The sequence below is a fragment of the Channa argus genome, chromosome 1 (assembly GCF_033026475.1).
Source record: "Channa argus isolate prfri chromosome 1, Channa argus male v1.0, whole genome shotgun sequence".
Classification (NCBI taxonomy): Eukaryota; Metazoa; Chordata; class Actinopteri; order Anabantiformes; family Channidae; genus Channa; species Channa argus.
In genome coordinates this window covers 15,129,551-15,151,599 of record NC_090197.1, presented here as the reverse complement: position 1 = coordinate 15,151,599, position 22,049 = coordinate 15,129,551, and the positions used below count along the sequence as shown (strand labels likewise).

General features: G+C 40.1%; 1 protein-coding gene across 5 annotated transcripts in view; it reads right to left on the bottom strand.

Annotated features, from left to right (window-relative positions):
• The window catches only part of pag1 (phosphoprotein membrane anchor with glycosphingolipid microdomains 1), a 44,626-nt gene that overhangs the window by 21,904 nt on the left and 673 nt on the right, over nt 1–22,049 (bottom strand). The window lies entirely within an intron of this gene.

Here is a 22,049-nt window from a genome sequence, read left to right as displayed (position 1 = left end):
CTAACAATGACACATTTTCCAACACTAATGATATACTTCCTTTTTTCTCATCTCTCTCTGACACACCCCTGAGCTTCTGAGGCTGCACACCGTTGCCACTGTTCTGAAAATTGCCACAGAACACTTCATTTGTCTCCTCCTGCGACACCAGCCTTTTGGACAAAAGACACAGGGCAATAGGGGGAATTAATAGAGGTGTATCACTCTGTGTGTGTGCGCAGATGTGCAAGTGAAATGGAAATCTGATACGTCTTAACAGGCTATAACCACAGCAGGGGTGGCTTTATTAGACGACCTAGATGAGGCGAATGGCAGGGGGTCGGACCCTTCCAACCCTCTGCACTCTGGACTATAACACTGTGTGAGCTTAAAAGGGAGCACATGTCTAGATTACTAATAGCTGTGTGTGTGGGTTTGAGGTGAGGTTAAGGAGCACAGAAAAGAAAGAGCAGAGAAGAGTTGGAATGAAAAAGTGAAGGAGTGGAGGGAGGCTGAGACCTGCTGCTGGGATTTCCATCTTTTCAGAGACATTTTTCAGACATACTTCTACTGGCTTATTTTGTTTACCATCACCTCCCTTGTCCTCCCCTCAAATAAACCATCAGTTTCTTCTCTGCCTTCCTGGTGCACTTTTTTTTTTGTCTTTTCTACAATTTATCTTTCCTTACATGCCCTTCCTTTCTATCTTATCATTTCCATTTCTCTTCATTCTTCTGCCCAGTCTCATCTCTCACCTCTCCCACTGTCCCTCTAGAGCCTCCAGTCTCTGACCAGACCAGAGCATATTCAACATGTCTGGTACCCTATAAAGATATGGTAAAATATGGAGGCCTGCAGGGACTCAAAGGGCACATCTACAATCCAAAACAACAGTTGGGAGTAGGGGTGGCTGTGGGGGGTCGAAGCCAACCACACATGGCTACCATTATATGAAAAAGGAGGAGGGGGAGGATGCTGCAAGACATGGCAACCTTCAGACAGCAATATATGGGTTTCTGTTTGAATCCATCCAGCACACGCCTGAGCAACTCTGGAAGATTGCATGATACAGAAAAAGGCCCTGCCTCCCCCTTTTTGACGATTCCATTTGATTTCTCATTTCACAAGCTGAAGATTATTTTATATTTCTCGGCAGTAAGTACAAACGGCAAAAAAGAGCCACTCCAGATCAGAGAGAGAGGAATTAAAAGAACAGCAGCAAATTTGGAGAGAATGTGCACAATAATCTTTAGTTTTAGTTCCTATTTTAAATAATTAGTTTTGCCATTATGTTTTGCCATAAAGTCTCTTTTCACCCCATTTTGTTCACCCCATTCAAAAAAGTTACTTATTACCTGTTGTTTGCCAGTGAAGATAGTAGAATATAATTATGCACTACAGATGTCTCTTTACAACCACGAGTAATGCCAAGAACTGCATAATCAACTTAACCTCATTTGGTACCAAACTGCTTGTTATATTCAACAGCTATCTGAACTAGAAGTCCAAATCATGTATATTAAATATATACCACAGAACAATATTTATTCACACAGCAGCACTGGCTGCCACAACCCCGTCTCAAATCAGTTAATGGGGGCGGCTCAGTGTGTCCCATGGGATAGCTGAAAACCAAATGAAGCAACTGAATGTGCATCAGAGCAGCAAGCAAATGCCTGCTGGTGGTGGAAAATCTGCTGTCAATCATACACACATACAGTATTATTTATGCAAACACACGTTCACGCATTAGACACAAAAACACAGCAAGAAATTCACACACATACACATGGAGTCGTCAGAATAGAGATGAACCAATTAGAAGGCAACAGACATCATTGTGACAGAGAGAGAAGGAGGCAGAAAGAAGGAATGAGAGAAGTGAAGGAATACATTAAAGTACCCAACGGGTGCAGGCAGCAGTCTGAGAGGAAAATGCAGCTGCAGACACACTCTGACACTTTCAAAGAAGCTTTGGTGACCAGAGGCAAATGCATTGTGGCACAGTGGGTGGATAATATGGCAAGATGCGTGAGGAGAGCAGCACAAACAGAGGTGACATTCATTGATATCATTTACAGAGTGACACAGAGGAACTGAGAGGCAAAGGAAGTGGACTACACAGGAGCAGTCATTCATAAAATGAAGTGTTCATCCATGGTATGTAAAATTCTGGACGGTGAAAATGTAAAAGCCCTTAGTGTGTTGGTACAGTCATGGGCCAGTGATGCTTCAGATCAGGAAACACTTATAAATCTGAAGGACAACTAAAAACAATAACATCCTGTATTTCACAATTCAATTTGGAAGATTTATGCTTTCTTCCAGTCATTCATTAATTTTGTTCTTTTCGTCAGTTCCTCGCTTGTACTGTATACTCACCACACACCTGACCTCCAACCCAACAGACACTTCAAAGTTCTCTTTGAAATTAGAAAGCCAATACAATACAGCATTTGTAAATTACCTCTTCATGTTCCTGACCACAAAGTCATATTAAGCCATTAGCAAAGCCCTGGACACTTAACACACTGCACCACGCGTGCACACACAGTCATCATGTTGTGGTGATAATGACTTTTCTTTATTGCTTGGTTACTTAAGAACTTCCTGAGTATCTATAAGCATCTTATCAATTTTCTATCAGACCAGAAAGTATGCTGCTTGCTGTCAATCGCAAGGTTTCCTCTAAAGAGGAAATCAGTTAAAGGAAAGTGGCCATGATGTAAAACACCTCTTGGTCTTTGCAATATGTTGCTTTGTCTAACAGTCGCTACTTTTGCTCCTGTTCTATATTCAGCAAAGAAAGAAAGAAACAAAAAAATAAAGAAATCCAAAAACCCCAGCCTGAGTTTGTGTGATTACTGCTTCTAAAGATTATGAGAGACAGAAAAGGAAAACTAATTGACATAGCGAGTGGAATAATATCAACTCTTATGGGGGAATTAAGAGCATACACCAGAGCCAGAGAAGAGATTTTAGATTTTGCCCCTATAAGCTGCTTAGTCACATAAGTAAGATTTGCAGTCCCTGTACTTACTATGACAACTTCATTGAGTAGGATTTCCTAGAAATGTTGATAAGAAGATATATATATACATATCTCTAAACAACTCAGGGTGCTCGGGATGCAAAACTGAGCAACAGGCTGATGAACTAAGGTCCACATAGTACACATGGACAACATATTTCTATTTTCAACTCCAAGGTTAATCCATGTATCTGGATGTGACTGTTTGTGAAGGATTGATGGAAGTGGTAGTCTGTGAACATTTGCCAATTGTTTTACATACAGAAGTCTAAAAATACACACACACACAGACACACACACTTGTGATTTCCCAGGCAAATCAGCAAGGAAATAGAGGATAGGGAGCAAGATTCCCAAAAGGAATCAGTGGAATGTAAACAGCCGCCACCACTCACACACAAACATGCACTTCTATCTTTGCAAGGACATTCAGTAACACAATGCATTTGCTTAACCCTTTACTCTAACCCCAACCAAAACAACTAGATTCATGCACCTAACCCTTACCCTGACCTCACTATAACCCTAACTGTAAAACCAAATCGAAACGCTCAAAAGATCTTTTTTTTGTGAGAGCGTGAGGCTCATCCTCACTTACACTTTTGCTGCTTCATCTGGGGTCGTGAGACAAGGGCCTTGTCTGGGAAAAAAATGCCCCAGTAAACAGTAATGTTTGATGGGAATGTCCTCTTGGTTTATCACCTCTGTCCTCACACTGTCCTCCAAAATGTCCCAAGTGGGGCTAAATGAATGCAACTGCCTGCTGGGAAATATATCAACCTACGCCCTTTTGTTTCGTACCAAATTGTCAAGAAAGCCATGCAGAATTGTGGGTAAAATAATAAAGCTGTACTAAGTCATACTGAGACATCATTTTTTGGGCTGAAGCTAAAGCAGGGGTTCGAAAATATAATATAAATTATCATCTCTCAGCTCAGCAGTCTGGCTCGCCTGTGGTGCACACACAGAAATACACACATATGCTTTGCTCTAATCTGACGGCTTAAATAAGAGACATCAGCCCTTCTCCTGTAAATAAAACAGTCTTTGTGGGGTTTTGCACTAGCTCCATAGTGAAGTGTTTTTAATAAGTGATTGAGAACTGTTTTGCCCCTTTTTATATTTAATTATGTTTGTTTAGAGCGCCTTTTCTTTAACGTTCAATCATCTGTGAAGCACTTGGAATTGCAGCAATCTGTACAAAAGCATAAGTCCCAAGACCTATGGACTAGGTCTAAGGGGCTAGGGAAAGCATTATGTCAATCAGTATCCGCACAATGATGGAAAGCGTTTAGACATACATATGTAAAACAGGTGCGTATATAACTATTTTAAAATACGCTTTTAGCAGAGCTCTGTCTTTAAGAGTGCAGTGAGCAGTTAGAAATCTGAAACAGTAGTTTTACGAATGTCCAATGAGATGCCAAACCCCTGCTGTTTTTAACACTTTCTCAGCCATATAACGCCATTGTTGTGTCATTAGGCCTATGGCCCACATAACCACCTGCTCCAGAAATTACTTTCTGGGTCGCTTGGGGATTATTGTAGTGTTAATGCCAATGGCACACAGTCCTGGGGGCCACAAATGGGTCAAACACTGCTACACTTCAAAAGCAGAACAGGCAATGAAACATGCAGCCGTACCTTGAGAGCTCATTCCTTAGAGATCAGATATCCACGAGGGGCTTGTTTTGCTTAATTAGTAGGAACAGGTCTAGACAAGCAAAGTAAACAGCGGCTAATTTCCTGTGTTGTTTTTCTCTTGGCCTTGTCCTGTGGTCAGTCTTGAACCTTAGTTTAGTGGAGTTAGCCTTCCTTCTGCATGTGGCTACCACAACTATTGTGCAGTCAAATAACAGCTGGTTAAAGGCTGTGTTACTGTGGCCAAGCCACTGTGAAAACAGACCCACAGGCATTTGAAGTTGTTTGGCTTTAATGGGCTGGACTCCCATTGTTTAAAATTGGCAATTCTTTCTTTAGCAGGGAGACACACTATGCTTATTTCAGTCCGTTAGCATGCATTATGTCTGCAAACCTGACTGTGAAGATGCTGACGCATTTTTTCTTAGGAAAACGTCTTAAAGACCTCAGAAAACAAAACCCAAAAGATCACATGATTTCTTGTGACCTAGCCAGAAAATTAAAAGAGGGAAATCAAGCTTGAAATACAAGGGAAACTTCCTTAAATTCTGTGTGTGATTATAACTTGGAAGTATCACACTTTATCACTATGCTATATGGTAATGACGGTCCTTTAAATGACACTGAAAAAGTAACCAGACAGTAAAAACGTGTTGAGATAAGAGTCCTTTTATATGAAGATCTGCAAATGCAGAGGAAGTCATAACAGATGTTTGGAGGTTCTCCAAAAAGCCTCAACCTCATCCTCTAAGATTTCTGCAGGAAAATTAAAGAGATAGTGAGTGGAAGGGAAGTAGAAGAAAACACAATTTGTCTACTGAAGCACAAGACACTTGTAGAGATATGTCCCTCTAAGGAAAATGCTAAATTTTAGCACCTTTGGGAATCTGTAACCTTCTATTAAAAATTATTCAACTAAAATTTCTATCTAGCATTGGACGCAGGCGTTTATTCCTGAGCTTACTACTATGAATAACCGATCAACAAATGAAGCTGTTATTTTGTAAGATGATTTAATGACCAGACATCAATAGTGGGTTTGTGGGTGTTGCTGAGTGGAACATCACATAGTAGGAATACACATGGATTTTACTTGTTACAAAGCCGGGAGCAACAGCAAAGACAGGAAGTGTGAGAACATGTGATATGTGACATATGTTACAACCCGGACTCGAACCTGAAACACCCGTGACCCATGCAGATGAACTGCTGACAGACAGAGTCCAGTTTTGACAGGACAGAGCATGTCCTGTTGATTGAAAGTCCTTCTGATGGATCGCTTTGAAGAGGGAAGTGGTGTTTACATGTAAATGGTTGCCAGAAGTCCTTCTTGGAACATCATGTGACACACAGAGCTGAAATTCACTTCATGAATTTTCTGATGACTGATTAAATAATTCAATTGTGGTTTTAAGTCAAGAGACCAAAACTTTACTTGTTTCTGCTTTTTAAATGTGAATAAGTGCTGATTTTATTAGCTCCAACGATAATTAATTTATAATGGTAAGATTAATCAATATTAAATAGATTTATTCAATTTATGAGCTTACTTTATTTTATCATCATAAATTGAATCCATTAATTTTAACTTCTAGTACAGAATATTAAAGTTTTCTGCTCCAGGTTAAATAATGCGTGGGAACTCTTCTTACGCTATCTCATGAGACCTTGTCAGGATGAAAGCACTCATCTGTGTGAGTGTATATGTTGTATGACAAACATCGTGACATCAAGGAAAGCTTGTTAAGATCCCTCCTGATGTTCAGAGGTCGTACACCCTCCCAGGGCCTCGTTAATGCTCTGCAGGCACCAAAGCTGCGGGTCCCAGTAATACTAAGCTTTAAAAATGACAATCAGCAGCCTTGGAGACATTCAAAGGTGCCCCAATGGATATACAACAACCTTCTAGTCTAACGTAGGAGCGCATGAGATGACACAATCACACACACAAAAAAAATACAAGTACACACATGCTTTCACAGACACATTACACATTTGTAATCCCAGACAACTGACTGACTTTGTCATCGCTGCGTCTGGGTTGTGTGTGTAAAGTATGTGTCGTATACATGTAAGCTTATTCTTATGACACACGATGACTCAATCATAATGAGTCTCTGTGATAATGTTAAAGTAGAATTTTTTTTGACACAGTTTTGTTCATCTGATGTGGCGTGGCTTCATATCATTGTGTGTGTTTGCAGGAAGTCATAGGTAGACAGCTGCTGTAAATGCCACAGCAGCGAGTCATTGGCAGCAACTGGACAATGAACATACTGTACACACAGGCTTAATCACTGATTTAAACACAGACACACAGCAGAGCGAAAGTTGTGTGTGTGGGTCCTCCTGCTCATTTGTTGTAATTCTCTCATAATCCTTTACACTGCAAAATGACACAGCTGCCAGACATATCCTCTTTGCTGGCGCCTCAGACGTCCATTCTTTCCTCTTTCTCTTGCTCACAGACACACACACAAACACATTCTACAAAAACATTTCAAAACAACACCCAAAAAAGCATCATGATAATTTATGCATTTTATAGACTTTAAAGTAATGACAAACAACTCAGTCTATAAAAAGGAGTTAATCACTGACAGTAAACAAACACAAATTCATCCATACAACTTGAAACTTGAAACTTACTGGAAACAAGGGGCTCATAAAGTGCATAAAGTATAGTATTTGTCATCTACTAATTGTGATTGGTTGTTTTCGATTGGAGAAGGAGGAAAATGAAACTGTACGCTCCCTTCCTCTTTGCGAGTACTGAAAACACCCTTTTTAAGCAGCAACTTTATTTAACGCACTAAATATTCACAAAACAAACACTCTTTGCTTATTAATTTGATATAAGCATATGGAAAACACAGCTGGTGTCTTTGTCAGTAGAATTTACTGAGGAAAAGTTTTCAGTAGATAATCAAATAAACTCAAATAAGTGGAGGGTATCAGCTATTTGGGGTATAAGCCTCATTAGGTAAATGTAGGTCTGCACATTCATTAAAAAAAGTTAGATAAATTCACAGCCCTGTCCGGGTATAATGAAAAAGGGAGGACGTTGCAGAAAAGATCAGGGAATCTGGATGCAGAGAGCCCACATGTCTAGCTGGCACTTTGCTGATGCCAGTCTGTCTGCGCATCCCCTAGCAACCCTGTAACCCTGGGCGACAGCGCCTTGACGATGAACAGCCAGAACAGAACTCAGTGGTACTCCATTTGCTCGTTGCCAAGAGGCTGAAAATGCAGACCTCACAAGTGCATGGACACACACACACACACACACACACACAAACAGACGGGCAACACTTGGTAATGCTTGACAACAGCACTCATTAAGTACATTTTCCATACCTATACAGGCACACAGACACAACACCGCATTTGCAAATAAGAGACACAAAGTCGAGCACAAGGCTGTATAATCGCAAACACTCACACACACACACACACACACACACACACACACACACACACACTCTCCTCTTTGCTATTATCAAAGTGATTGAGTTACTCAGACAGTCAATATGCTACCCGCACACTGAAAAAACAAAAATCAATGCTGTTACCCTATCCATCCAATTCATCACCTGCTAACAGCACGAGTCAATTCAAAACTGCATTTAGAGCCAACAGACACGAGTCAAAAGAATCCAGAGCACAAAGTGCAAGAAAAAGTGTAAAAAAAAAATCCAGATTTGTCTGTTATATAATTTATGAATCCTGCACCAAAAAGAAGAAACCAATTCTTTGTTGCTTTGAGCACACAATACTGACTTCAGCACCACCGTGATCTGCTTTCCAACAAATTCTTGTTGATTGCTTGGCTGACAATGTCAGATTCATAAAGCACAGGCTCGCTAACTCTGCTACAGTGGGAGAGCAGGCTACATAGTCATTTTCCAAGCATCAGCAGATGCAACACAACAGCACAGAAACGAGTGCTAAAAAGGCAGCACCCACATCAGACTAAATGAGATATGAAGTTTCTGGAGCAGTATCAGTATTGTTGGGAGAGCACCACAAGGAGGCTTTAGGTTTCAATGTTTGTACAGCTTCTGTTGATGCTGAAAAGAAAAGCACAGAATCTATACATGTTTTGTGACATGTGTTGTGTTGTTGCAATATCTCATAGCAGCAAAATCACACGCAGTCCAGAATTTTCCTGCAGAGTCTGTCCCCTTTACGTTTCTCCTGAGACAAAACAGGACTGGCACCTCTCTGTAGAGTATTTGTAACCTAAGATAGCTATTGTGGCTTTGAGCCTGAGATCCTAGTGGGCCTAACAGGCAATGCAGAGTCATTTGCGATGTTTCTTTCAGCATACAGCATGCCTAATGAGAGGGCATGGCCACGCTGTCTGAGTGATTAGTTATTGTGGAGGCTGAGGGCCAACACTTATTGCTGTGTGTATGTGCACAAGGCCACAGGGTTGGTTCATTAAATGTTAGTGTGTGTAAAGCGCAGACAAAAAAACAAAATTACAGATTGGTTTTAAATCATGTCGGTTTTGAGTTTACAGTCCACTCTCCATGTATATGACATATGTCAGGAAACACCCTTTTATAAAAAAGTGGTGAACAACATTTACTGGAAATCAAAGTCAACACAGAGCCAGAGATCTGAGTCTAAAAGCTTACTCACTTTGTTGTTTTTATGAGCCATTGTGAGCCTGAGAAAAGCCTAAAAATAACCTTCATAACACGGTTGAAAAGAAGCTAATCCCCAATCCCCATTTGCTGTTTTGAGTTTTGAGGCTTTTAATTTACCGGTTTATGACCGAGTGTGTTTCATAGCCACAAGTCCGTGTGAAGTGCTTGTGTGGAGGTGGGAGAGGAGAAAAATGACAAATAATGTACAGTGGTCGTTGCTATGCTTTTCTCATATCTTACATCTCTCCCGCCTTAGCACTGCAGCAGCCACTGCAGTCTGTTCTTTATCAAAGAGAGGACATAGCAGGACTAAAGAGATTCTATTTATGCAAGATAAAATCAGGCCATTTTTTATTGACAATAGTCTGAATATTTATTGAAATAGGAGCAACAAGGCAGAGGAAAGCTCAGAGTAAAAAGGGAAACACCTTCATTCAGCTACATCTGTAGGTACTAGTTTATAATCAACTTACTCTAAGTATAATTCTAACTATTTCTGGGTCAATGTCAACTCTGACGATGTTTTAGTATTTCATTTTTAATCTGCAATAATCAGCTATGAAAACACTTTTTTTTATAAATGACAATTCTAACATTGTAATGTTAGTAGGTTCAATGTTTATCATGTTCTTTATCTTGGTATAAATTACAGGCGTTTGGTCATGTTTTACATATTTTAACATAATTAATGAAACTGCAATCATCTGCAGTTTAATGAATTACCAAACTACAGTTGCAGCATTCGCACAGAAAACATAAAAATACGAAATCATTAGAGAACCAGAGATTTCTGATTCTGTTTGCTATCAGACATCCATTCACAATTCACTGACGGTTACTTTATGGGTTTTGGATGATGCAACTACTTCACCAAATCTGTATAGAATTACAAACCTGTAGGATTATGGAAATTGACATGAAAAAAGCCTAACACTGAAAATAAATTATAAAGAATTTCTTCAGTTTGTTATGTGAATCAAGAGGAACTACAATAGGTCTGATTACAGCTTGGAGTCCCCGCTGGGATTTTCCAGCCTGTCAGAGATTTTCTCCAAATTCCTCCTCCCAGTCTCCGTCCCTACCCTTAGCTCCATCCTTCCATTCCTACATTTGTCCAGATTCAGAAAAAAGGAATGAGTCCTATTCAGATCATCAAAGTTTAATACATTAGAACTGCTATAATCATAAGTTCACCATGAGCATTCATTCTTTGTCACATCTTCCCTTTGTACAAAAACAGTTTGCAGCATACTATAGAAAAGCACATTGTATCCTCCACTCAAAGCTTCCTCCTAAACTCTATCAACTTGAAAGAAGACACTGGAAAACACTTTTCTTCACTTGACTACCCAGGGTCCCACTTTGTTCTCACCTTTCTTCTCTTATTTTCCACTTTCCCCTTCTTGCTACTCTTTTCATCTTCGCCCCTCTCTTCTCATCCTCTGTTTTTCTTTTAAACATTTCTCTCCTATCATTTCCGCTCCGTTTTCCCCTCTCCTTGGTCCCTCAGTATTCACAGAGAGCTCTGGGGGTTGGCTTTGGTTCAGAACCATTTTATGTCGTTGTTCAGTGCGACTCAGCACAGCACCCTGCTGTGGTGGGTCTCTTCATTTTTCATGCTCACATCTCTCTCTTTTAAAAAAGGTCCATTTGCCTCTCTCTCTCTCTGGCAGCCAGATCATTTTCTTTAAAGAATAAGTTGCAAGGTAAACCACTTTGATCGTCTCCTTCTTTTTCTTCTTCATGTCAAAACTCCCACTAGCTGAAGAAAAAGTGCACCTCCTGCAACATAATTTGACTGTTTGGGCTTTGTAGGTGTTTTTCAAATGTTCTACTCCCTAGGCCATGTCTGTTGACAACCTCACTGAGCTTTAAAAAAAATATATTATACAAGTGACAGATTTGCATTTTGAATTGCAAGGTGAAGAAGATGTAGCATTCAGTCTGCATTCCATGACCTGATATTTTTCATGCACAGTCAACTAATAATCTGCTCATCTAATTTATTAATCATTTGCTTAATCATCAAGTTGAAAAATTTACAGCTGAATTTCCACAAAATTTCCACAGTCTGAAAGTTATTTCTTCTGCTGCTTTTTTAGTCCAGAAACATTCCTAAAATCTTAGATGCAATGTTTTTTCTTCTTTTAAAAAAAAGCAGCTATTTTTCACATTTGACAAGCTGGAACCATATTATGTAAGAGCTGTTTTTTATCTGTATATAAACGACATGTATTGAGTGCAACAAATCTTTTAAAAAAACTGTGCGGAAAGCTAAGAAATACTCATGCATCAAATTTAGGCATAAGCTATGACATAGGCTACGCAAGTGGTCTATGAAGTGAGCCTTTATATTTGTGCTTTGGTGTGTCGGTGTCATGCTGTTATCACACTCGCAAAACAGTCGTTGGTGGTTGGTTTTCTGTAGATTTAATGCATGAGTACAAATCAAGCCGAACCTAAGCACATTGGCCGACATGGTGGGTTTCACTGGCCCCAGCGATGAGGCAACAGTTTTGGATAACAACAGCAGTTTACCCTCAGCTTAGTAAAAGTAAATGTCAGAGGCACCTACAGTTGTAACAAAGGGACATTTGTAACATGCTTCATTTCTCAGGTTGTGTCTAATATAAAGAAGAAAATCAAGACATGTGGCATGACCTTATATATATATATATATATATATATATATATATATATGGACATATAGTTAATCCATAATAATACATAATCATTTATTACTTCATTATATTTATTATATAGTACTAATAACAAAAGCTCTCAAATCAGTGTAGTAAAGTAATTTCACAACTTTTTGCGTATGGATTTTGATGCTGGTATACTTATAATCTGCTTACAATATTGTTCAATATAAAGGTCAAATTTACTTTTCAAATGAAAAAGTTGTTCTTTAATGTCTGCAAAAAATCTCAAACGATACTCATTACTAATGATGTTCATTCTACCACAACTAGCTAATGATTCACATTTTGTAAAGCGTTTGTTGTATAGACGAAAGTCATGCAGATTAGATTACTTGACTATTTGTCTGTAGGTGTGAATGTTAGAGTGAATGTTTGTCTCTGTATGTCTCTTTGTGTCATCCCAGAAATAGACTGGACAGTCTCAGCGGGGATCAGATTAGCACCACTATGAGGCGGTTACACCCCAACTGTCCAGAAAAACCATAATTTTTGTAAGATTACCTGTGAAGTAGTTCTGTAGATTTCCTTTCATTGATGCGCAGCATGAAGAGAAACTGTTTGGACAGTGAACTCTAACTTTTCATCAGGGAATCTAAGAAAAACATGAGGGATCAACTGTCCAGGAAGTGAAAGACCCTTTGCTTAACTCAACAATCTGCTCTTTGTTCCTCCACTTGGCTACGACATCTTTTCTCTATTTCCATTTACTCGTTCATTCATGACACTCTAATTCTCTGCCTGCCTCACTCTGTCTCTCTCTGTGTATTTTCCTCGTTTGCTTTCTTCCTCTTCCTTCTTTATGGTTTGTTTTTGTCACTGTCTAGTCCTGGATAGTGAAAACGTATTCACCACCAGCCAACGCAGACAAACAAACAGCCTATTCAAAGAGCTCAGCAGTGACAGAGATGAAGAGAGGAAGGAGGAGGATGGAGTGGGCAAAACAGAAGGAGATGGAAAGTAAATTCCCTCGATGGTTTGCAGATATTAGTAAGCAATCCCTTCATTTGTGAGAAAAAACGTGCAAACACTCCTAATGGCTATAACTGCAATCCTCTCAAGCTTTCCTACGATTCCAATGTTGCAAAGTGGGACTCACACAGACCACACAAACATCCACTGTTAGTGTCACTCTGTCTTATCCTCCCATACCACACACATACACAAAGACACACATGCATGAACACACACACATGCTCTCATGCTCTCTAGTGACACAACGCCCTACAGTCCATTAGCCAATACTGTCCCTGCTGTAAACAGTAATTTAAAATCAGGCTAAAAGCTACTCTCCAGAGGAAAATAGATTAAACTTGCTGGTAACTGCATCTAAGACAGTCAGATAATAGCTCTAAACAAGAGAGAAGCTGATCACTCTCTCTCTTACTAATGTTAAAGTGCAGGCAAAGTGACACGGGCAGTGATCAAAAAGATTACAGAGAAGACAAAGTTAGGAAGTTACTCCCTCTGTAATTGTTTTATATTTGGAGCTGGTTCCTTGTTGAAGTTTATTTAAACAACAATAGGTTCCCTTTTATTAAATGTGCCATTTCAGTCTACTAATCTCATAGTGTGTGGTTCATATATGTCCAAGTGTCCAGCATGGCCAGCAGCTGTCATGCTGCATCTTTTTATCAACTGCTGATTGTCATTGGTACGCAAAAGCTGAAGGACAACATTTTAGTTTGAGATGTTTAGAGACCAAGTGAGAGAGAAGAAGACTCTTATATGTTATTTATAATGACCAGTGCTGCTCTCTTACCTTGCACAGGTAGAGAGGAAAGGAACCAGGTGGGAGATGTCTTCAGGTAAAGTGGTGTAAAGCAGGACTGTGGTGTTACTGCACTGTGATAACATCTCAGAACCACATTTGTGCCTGGAGCAAACTCAACCCCACTGCCACTTGAAATATGAACAATTAATGGGTTTAACAGCCTGTACAGAAATATCAGTAATTATGAAATTATTATTAAATATATGAAAGTATGTGTTGCTCCTCTTTATTTCATTTACACCTCTGCAGCAGCAGTTTTTTGAAACCATCCACCATGTTTACCATGATTAAAACAGATACATCGTACTGTGTTATAGGAGAGACATTGGAGCTCGTTGGCAAACCTTTATTCCAACTTTCTATGCAGTTTTTTTACCATATTTTTGAAATGTCAAGAAAGCATGAATCATTTGATTCTTTCCTTATATTCTAAAATATTATAGGTTAAAATTAATCAGTTATTTAAAAGTATGAGTATGAGTAAATGAGTAAAGAAAATATTGCTTAGTTGCAGCCTTACTGTGAATGGAACAGAGCACCTAATAGACATGCTGTGCATCCCTTGCACTATAAACTAAGATCTCTAACCTCTGTCCAACCAACCGTGAAAAAGACCAAATCAAACTTAAAAGTATGTTTGACCCTAGAGAGAACCATCACTCACATTTCACACTTTGCTTTTCTCACTTGTCTATTCTTCAGTAGTGTGCTTTGGGGAATATAGTACTAAAAGGCTGGCCAAAAAAATCTCAGCCTTGTGCTACTGCTTTTATCAGTGTGCAGACATAGCAAACCTTCGTTGTTTGTCTATGGCTTATATTAATACGCCAGTGCCGATAGTGATAACGAGGGCATTTCCTATTATGAGCCTGCTTGGGGAAAGGGAAGAGGGAGGTACACCTTAATTGTAAGCTGCACAGACTGTCATCTTGTGTGGGTGTGTGGGTGTGTGTGTGTGTGTGTGTGTGCCTGACTGCATCTACTCAAGATCAATGCCAGAGGTAGGGATGCAGGTTTTTCAGTGAGTGAGAAAGAAAGAACAAAATCAGGCTGGACGAGAGAGTGCAAGAGAGACAGATGAGACATATAGAAAGAGGAAAGGAGAAGACGCAAACTGAAGAGAAATAACAAATAAATAAATAAGAGAGACATGGGGACAGAAGGTATGAGAGGAGGAAAAGACAAGCAGAGAAGATGGGATCAACACATTCAACCAGAGAAACAAAAAAAGCAGACTGACAAATCCAGGCAGATAAACAGAGAATGTGTAAAATGGTGTCAGCAGCCTGAGGTCCGTACTGATAGATGGAAACCAATCCTGTGGCCATCCCATCTTTCATCTGAATGCATGTGGAGGGCACATAACTGTTCCACACTTTGGCCTGATATGTGTGCGCATGACTCTCCATTATGTTCGTTGTGTTTGCAATAACCGTGGACTACAAACACCTCACTGAATGGATGTTACACCATTGCTAACTATGCATCCGGAGGAACGTCAGAAAACTAACCAACAAATGTCTCTTTGTGTTTTATCTTTTTATCAAGTACCCAATAACCTCAGTCAACTGCAGCTTCAAACTGTCCATGAACAGATGTTTTATTTCTCTCCAAACACATGATGTCAAACACATGACCCCACAAACACACAATGACCCTATTAGCATTGACTTAATGGATCGCTAAATGTTGAAGGTAAAGACGCCCAGAGAGAAATACAGAGACAAAGACCCACACAAGGACAATGACATGCTTGTGTATGCAGAAAGTCCTACAGATTAGTCCAACAGAAAGACGGACGGAAAGAAACAAGGAAAACACACCTTACATAAAGAAATAAACACTTAAAAAAGCGAGCCGGCCTTACAGAATACTGAAAAAGCTCAGGATGTGCATAGACACCTTTGTCCTTATGTATGTGTGTGTTTGTGTGTTGGTGTCTGTGTCTTTGTGTGTGTCTGTGTGTGCCTGTCTGTGTGTGCACCCTCTCTGCAGCGCTTTAGCCAGCAGAGTGTGAGATGAGGATCCTCCCCTTGGGTGACATTATAGCATCCCACCCCTGCAATGTGTGACTGTCTATGTGTGTGTGTGTGTGTGTGTCTGCTGCATCAGCAGTACTTTACACCGAGGTGAGGGAACAGTCTGTATACACCCTGTTCATTCACCCATGTCTTCTGTTCACTACCTCACCTCACCCCTCCGCACACTCAGCATGCTGTTCATCGTATGGTAAATGTGTTCACTTCCTGTTCATACACAACACATATACAGCACAGTAAGGGCACTTGAAGATGTTAAAGGATCTATTTTTGATGTGAAACATTTCCTTCAAACTCTACTGCTTCTGCTACAAAGAAAGCTTTTTCTACTTGTTCCTTCCCAGTCCTTGGAAAACAGCGAATGAGCATTCGAAGAAGAAAATCTAGTCCTTGTGCATATATGAGCAGACTCATCTTCTAAACAGTCCATAGTCATACTGTATGTCCAAGTGGGTGCTGGTGCCAGGCATAATGTAACTCCCTGCAGGCATTCCTGAGATACTGCGTTGATGAGAATGACAAACAGACAGACAGCACAAAAAACGATGCAGAAGCACATACACCTGAAGTCGTTATGTCACACTGTTTACCTGGAGGAATCATTCGAACATTCTTTCTGAAAACGTTCCTGTTGAGTTTTTCTCATTTTTTGCATGTCTTTTTGTTGAGTTTCAACAAATACACAATTTCACAATAAAATATTTTCATTCAGCTCCACTGTATGACACTACCTGCACAGGTAAAAAAGAAAATATCTTCAAGCATGAAGGTTGTACTTGGAGTCAGCAAGGTCCAAGTGTGTTACTTTAAAGTGTTACTTCATTTATTTTTAAAACAAATCCTGTTATTCTTCTTCTAATAGAATAGAGAAAACTTTAACATCATTGCACAATGGAGCACAATTACAACGATAATATAATATCTAGCTTGAGGCTAGTTAGCTGAGTTGAGATGAGGAAAGAACCTTAGAAGTTCTGGAAGGTGGATTAATGTCTGTTTACCCAATTCAAGCCATACAACCTCTTTACATCAAGATCCATCATTTTGATGACAAAGCACACTCAACTGTAACTTCTCTGTCTCAATGGCCTCTTATTTACTCATTCACACACCAGTAAGTTTCCATGCAAGGAAACTGATCCTGTCACACTGGGAGCAACATGAGGATAAGTATATTGCCGAAGAACACTTGAAGCAGATATGTGTCACCGGGATCAAACTACGGAGCCTGTGATTAGTGCATAACCGCTCTGGACCACGACTTTAATCAGGCCCTACACTACACAGCAGTGCCATCAGAATGCAAGTCATTTCAAATTCCTCAACAACGCCTGTCCTTTTCTGTCTCTTGATCCTAACACCCGGAGTGAATACATTTAAACATGTGTCGAGAAGAGGGACTCTGATTTCCCATTAGCGCTTCCCCATGGCAATCTCACTTAATCGCATCCGCAGTGTTTGCTTGGCTCTGTCACACAGTAGCAGGGAGGTGAAGTCTGTTTCAGAGCTGTGGCATAGAACGTTTGCAGGAACTCAACCGCAGCGGCAGCAGAAGAGTTGAAAACCAAAGACAAAATACCCTGTTATTCTTGAGAAAATTGCTAGGGCCCACCGTGAAGTGATAACAGTGTGGTTACTGTGTATAGCAGAGAGTTAAACAGTCATGCAATATGTGTGTAACCCGAAGTGTTTGAAGCTTCACATGTGGGTGTTTTGGAAAGATGTGCATGCCTTATGTGTGCCCATACACTGTGTGGATGTCAGCGTTTATGTCTGCAAACTGGTGTTTGTTTGTATGTGTGAGTGAGGCTGTTTTCTGGTTACTGCATTTTTACTGTTTTGGTTAGTACATGTGTGTGTTTCTGGGTCGGACAGGATTCCAACTACTGTACGTCAGAACAAACAAGTCTGGTGTAAAGAATGTATGATGTGTTGCTTGCGAGCACACACATGCACATGTGCACACACCTTCAAACACACAACAACACACACACACATACACAAAGATTTGGCATTCCTTAGCTTGGCTCACTTACATAATAAGGTCTGGTGCTCTTACTCTCTTAGGTGCTGCCACTTGCTATTGGAAGTGAAGCGCACACACACACAGGATTTTTAAGCCAAGTCCCTTTTGCACAACAATCATTGAAAAAGAACAGAATAGTAAAAAATCCTCACCCAGGTTAAACAAAAAGAGTAGTTAATTTTATAGCTTCTAATGATCAAGCTATAAATAGTCCAGCTCTACTATAAAACCTGCTGCCGCGATCCTTCCAAAGTCTACTCAGTATTTTGCTGGAGAAGAGGTTCATCGTGGTTTAACATTTTGTCCTATCACTGATTAACTACACCAGCATAATATTTAACATGTAGCTCAGCATTCAGAGCATTGTGTAGTTTCCTGGATTTATCTAAGCAATTATTGTAGTGTTTCCTGATTCTACTGAGGTGCGGAAAATGTTTTTTTCAAACGAGCATTTGTCATCTGTCTTTATCCATGATAAAAACAGATGTACTGTACAGTGATAATTTGCATTTCTGAGGCGAACGCGGCTCTAAACCAGTTGAAGTTCTATAACTCTGTGAAGTGCACCCTTTGAATGCTATCCACTACGAATGGGATTTCAAAAAGCATAACAAGTGCCCTTTACACTGTACAGAACAAATGAAAAATCAATTCTCTAAGGGTCAATAGTGTTGAGACTGAGAGGAGCACCAGTAATAACCCAACTGATGCAATGTAGATCAATATCCTCTTTTTATTAATAAAATCGCTTTCTCACTTTTTATACTCCTCCTCTGTCAAACCCTCCTTCTAATGGCTTTTTTTCATGTGCTTTTTTTTTCTTTTTCTCTTTCTCATTTGTCACTCTAATCTATACAGATACTGGACACAAGACATTTTCACCAACTGCCAATTCAGCTGGAGAGTTAATGATCATTTCCCCCCCAGCAGCTGGTTCTCTTACATCCTAAGATGATAGACCTCATATAGCAAAATTACAGATTAAAGCTGTGAGATATATGAAAGGGGCCAACTCTAAATGGCGAATTACACAAAATTATGCTTAAATCGGACAGACATATTTACCAAAACTCATTAAATTGCAGTTGGTGAAGCCTTAAATTTAAACCATTACTGTATGAAAATTATTGGCTCTTGTGCAGAAGTGGAAACCTAAATCCAGTCAGATCAGCCTGTGAACCTGGGTATAAACGTAAAGTACATTTTAGCCACACAGACACACACTTAAACATCCTCACATACACACACTCCACACAGTTTGCAGACACATCCCCTGACTGCTAAGTGACAGTGGCCTGTTTTGGTGGCTCTAACGTATTTCCCCTTTCTTGCTGATGCTAATTGAAAACTTAGTGAAAAACAACTTGAAGCTGAAGGTCAGTTTTCTTATATCCATTACACATAAACCAGAGCGGTTACTATGTAAACTGCATGAGTCCCTTCAGTCCTGCATAAAAACAGTCGGAATTTTAAATCAAAATTGAACACGTGAATTCCCCTTCTGACAAACGCAGCAGGAACTACATCTACAGGGGAAATAATCACATGTAGATTCTCTAATTTTGCCCCTTTTCAGAACAATTATTCTTTGCAACAAAAGATAACAAAAACAAAAAGACAACAAAAAGATAACTGCATTTTTAACAGCACTGAGTCCTGCTCAATCGGGAGCGAGCCTGACTCTCTGTGCTTTGGTAGTCAAAGCAACACACGAATCCTTCAGACGCAATCTTCAGTCTAATTCCCTGAGGTGTGTGTGCGTCTCAGATGGACAGGGGTGTCCATCGGGGCGTGCAGGGTAATTGCAAAACCTGGGGTGCAGAGCTAAACACTCCACTGTTTGCTTACCAATGATGAGGACGGGCTCCTTGCTTGTTAAAGCCTAAGTGGGTGTGAAATGTGTGGAGTCTGCTAAACGACATCTCGACAGCCTATGATGGAACTCCACTTTCATAACGGTTACATGGAGTGCGATTATACATCATCCTTCCAGCAGCAGGACCTTTAGTCCCAGCATAGCAACATCCCTGTGTTCCCTATCAAGCTTCTCAGTCTGTCAACCACATTATGACCTGTTCTAATGAGTGCAGAATCACAGGCAGCTGTTCAGATTCAACCCTCCCAAACAGCTCTGATCATGCAAATGATTTTCAAGAAAGTAATTTCCCCACAGTGTGCTATGACTCAAAATCCTAAAATAAAGATATGATACATTTCAAAGGCTAGGGTTAAATAGGCCTGTTCTAAAATTGTTTTCTGAAAGCGGTGAGGTCTTCTATGCACATGCAAAGGAACCTAGAGTCAAGGAAGGCACCTAAACAACAGGTTTAACGGGTAGCATGTATAAGCCAAGATAAACATTAGAGGCAGATGACACAAACATGTGAATAAAAAAAACAAGTCATGAGTTAAGTGCAGACAAACACAGCATTAGTGATGATGGCATCTGATGAAGATGGTGTTAACCATAAACTACATGATCGGACGTAGCGAGCTTGATGTAAATGTCATCTGAGGAAGCTGCTGACATACATACACAACACTCCCGGACAGTACACGCGGCTGCAACCTCCTCCCTACAAATGTGTCCAACCTCAGAAACTGGGAGGTGTGTGGCAATTCAACATTCACGTTCCATTCACTGAGCAGCTAGACAGGTGTTTCAGGGGTCAGGAAGTAGATTGAGTTTCTCTCTCACGCTCTAATTTCTCGCTTTACAAATTTGTTTCTGTGCTGTTTCATGCTTACACTTAAATGCAGCGCTGTGAATATCTACCAAGATCTAAAAAAAGTATGTTGGACTTCTAAAGCCAAGCTTGCAAACTCTGTGGTCTTTTGTTCATCGCTCATCTTCCATCTTTCCCTGTCTCCATACAGATACCAGCATTAGCAGCATGCTATGAATGTTCTGGAGTTAAAATTGCCACAAGGATTTTGCCATGCTGCCGACCTCTTACATTCACAGCCCTACACTCGATCACTTAGAGAGAAAAAGACTTGAAGTCATCCAGCTCTGACCCTTTGATGTGTGGCCTTAAAAGCTGCACTAATCTGTCAGTACACAGTGTTATAAACAGAACATAATGACATGACAAGTTGAGGTAAGATGTCTGAGCATTTGGTTGATTTTCCAGCATCAGCCAGATCATCAAGTAACACTCTATTTAATATAGGTGTGATGATCGTTAAAGGCCTGCTCACACATTTAGGATTCAAACCCAGATGTTTCTGTTTACCATGTTTCTATTGCATGAGCAAAGGGAAATAGCAGTTTTGTTAATGTTCAGCATATAGCTCAACGAAGAGAACTGAATGCAAAGGGAAACTAAAACAAAGTGCAAATTGTGTTTGCTGAAGTGAATGTCAACTTCTGTGAAAGGCAGACTGCTGTATGGTAGATGGACTGCCAACAGTTCCTATTAAAGAACTGAACACATCGACTCAGACTCTGGTTGGTGAGGGGGGGTTCTATTGGTGGGATTTGGCTCTGTGTGTGCGCGCGTGTGTGTGTGTGTGTGTGTGCGTGCGTGTGTCAAAAAAAAGAGAACTCGAGGGGAACTGACAGAGTGTGAAAAAGGGTGTTTATTTATTTGGCACATCAGCAGAAAAGATATTCTTATTTCCAATTACAGAGAAAGATGGTTGGAGAATTGTGTGTGTGTGTTTGTTTGTGTGTGTGAGTGCATCTGCATCGGCATGTGTGTGTTATATTATATATATGCACATACTGTACCCGTGTTTGTCCATGCATGCACACATGCATGGACATGCATGTGGGGAGGGAGGCCGTCTACATGCCCAGTGTCAGTGAGGACAGCGATGTTTATGCATGTCTGCCAAAATCCAGGGGGCTGTGCAACATCCATGCAAATGGCCACCCATCCACTCTATGGTATGATGTGTGTGTATGTGTGTGTGTGTGTGTGTGTGTGTGTGTGTGTGTGTGTGTGTGTGCATTCGTTGAACATGTTTGCATGCCTGTGTCTAATAGTGTTTCCTTGGAGGATGTATGCATCTACAAACAGCATATATAGATGATGTAGTTCCCCATACGTGTTGTGATTAATGACATTCAGATATAAAAATAAATCTTTTCAAATCCCCCTCATTAAAACAACCAACAAGGGTTTGTAGTTAAGTTTTACATACAGGAATCTACCACGTTTGTCTTTATTTTTTACCTAAAACTGAACAAACTGTTG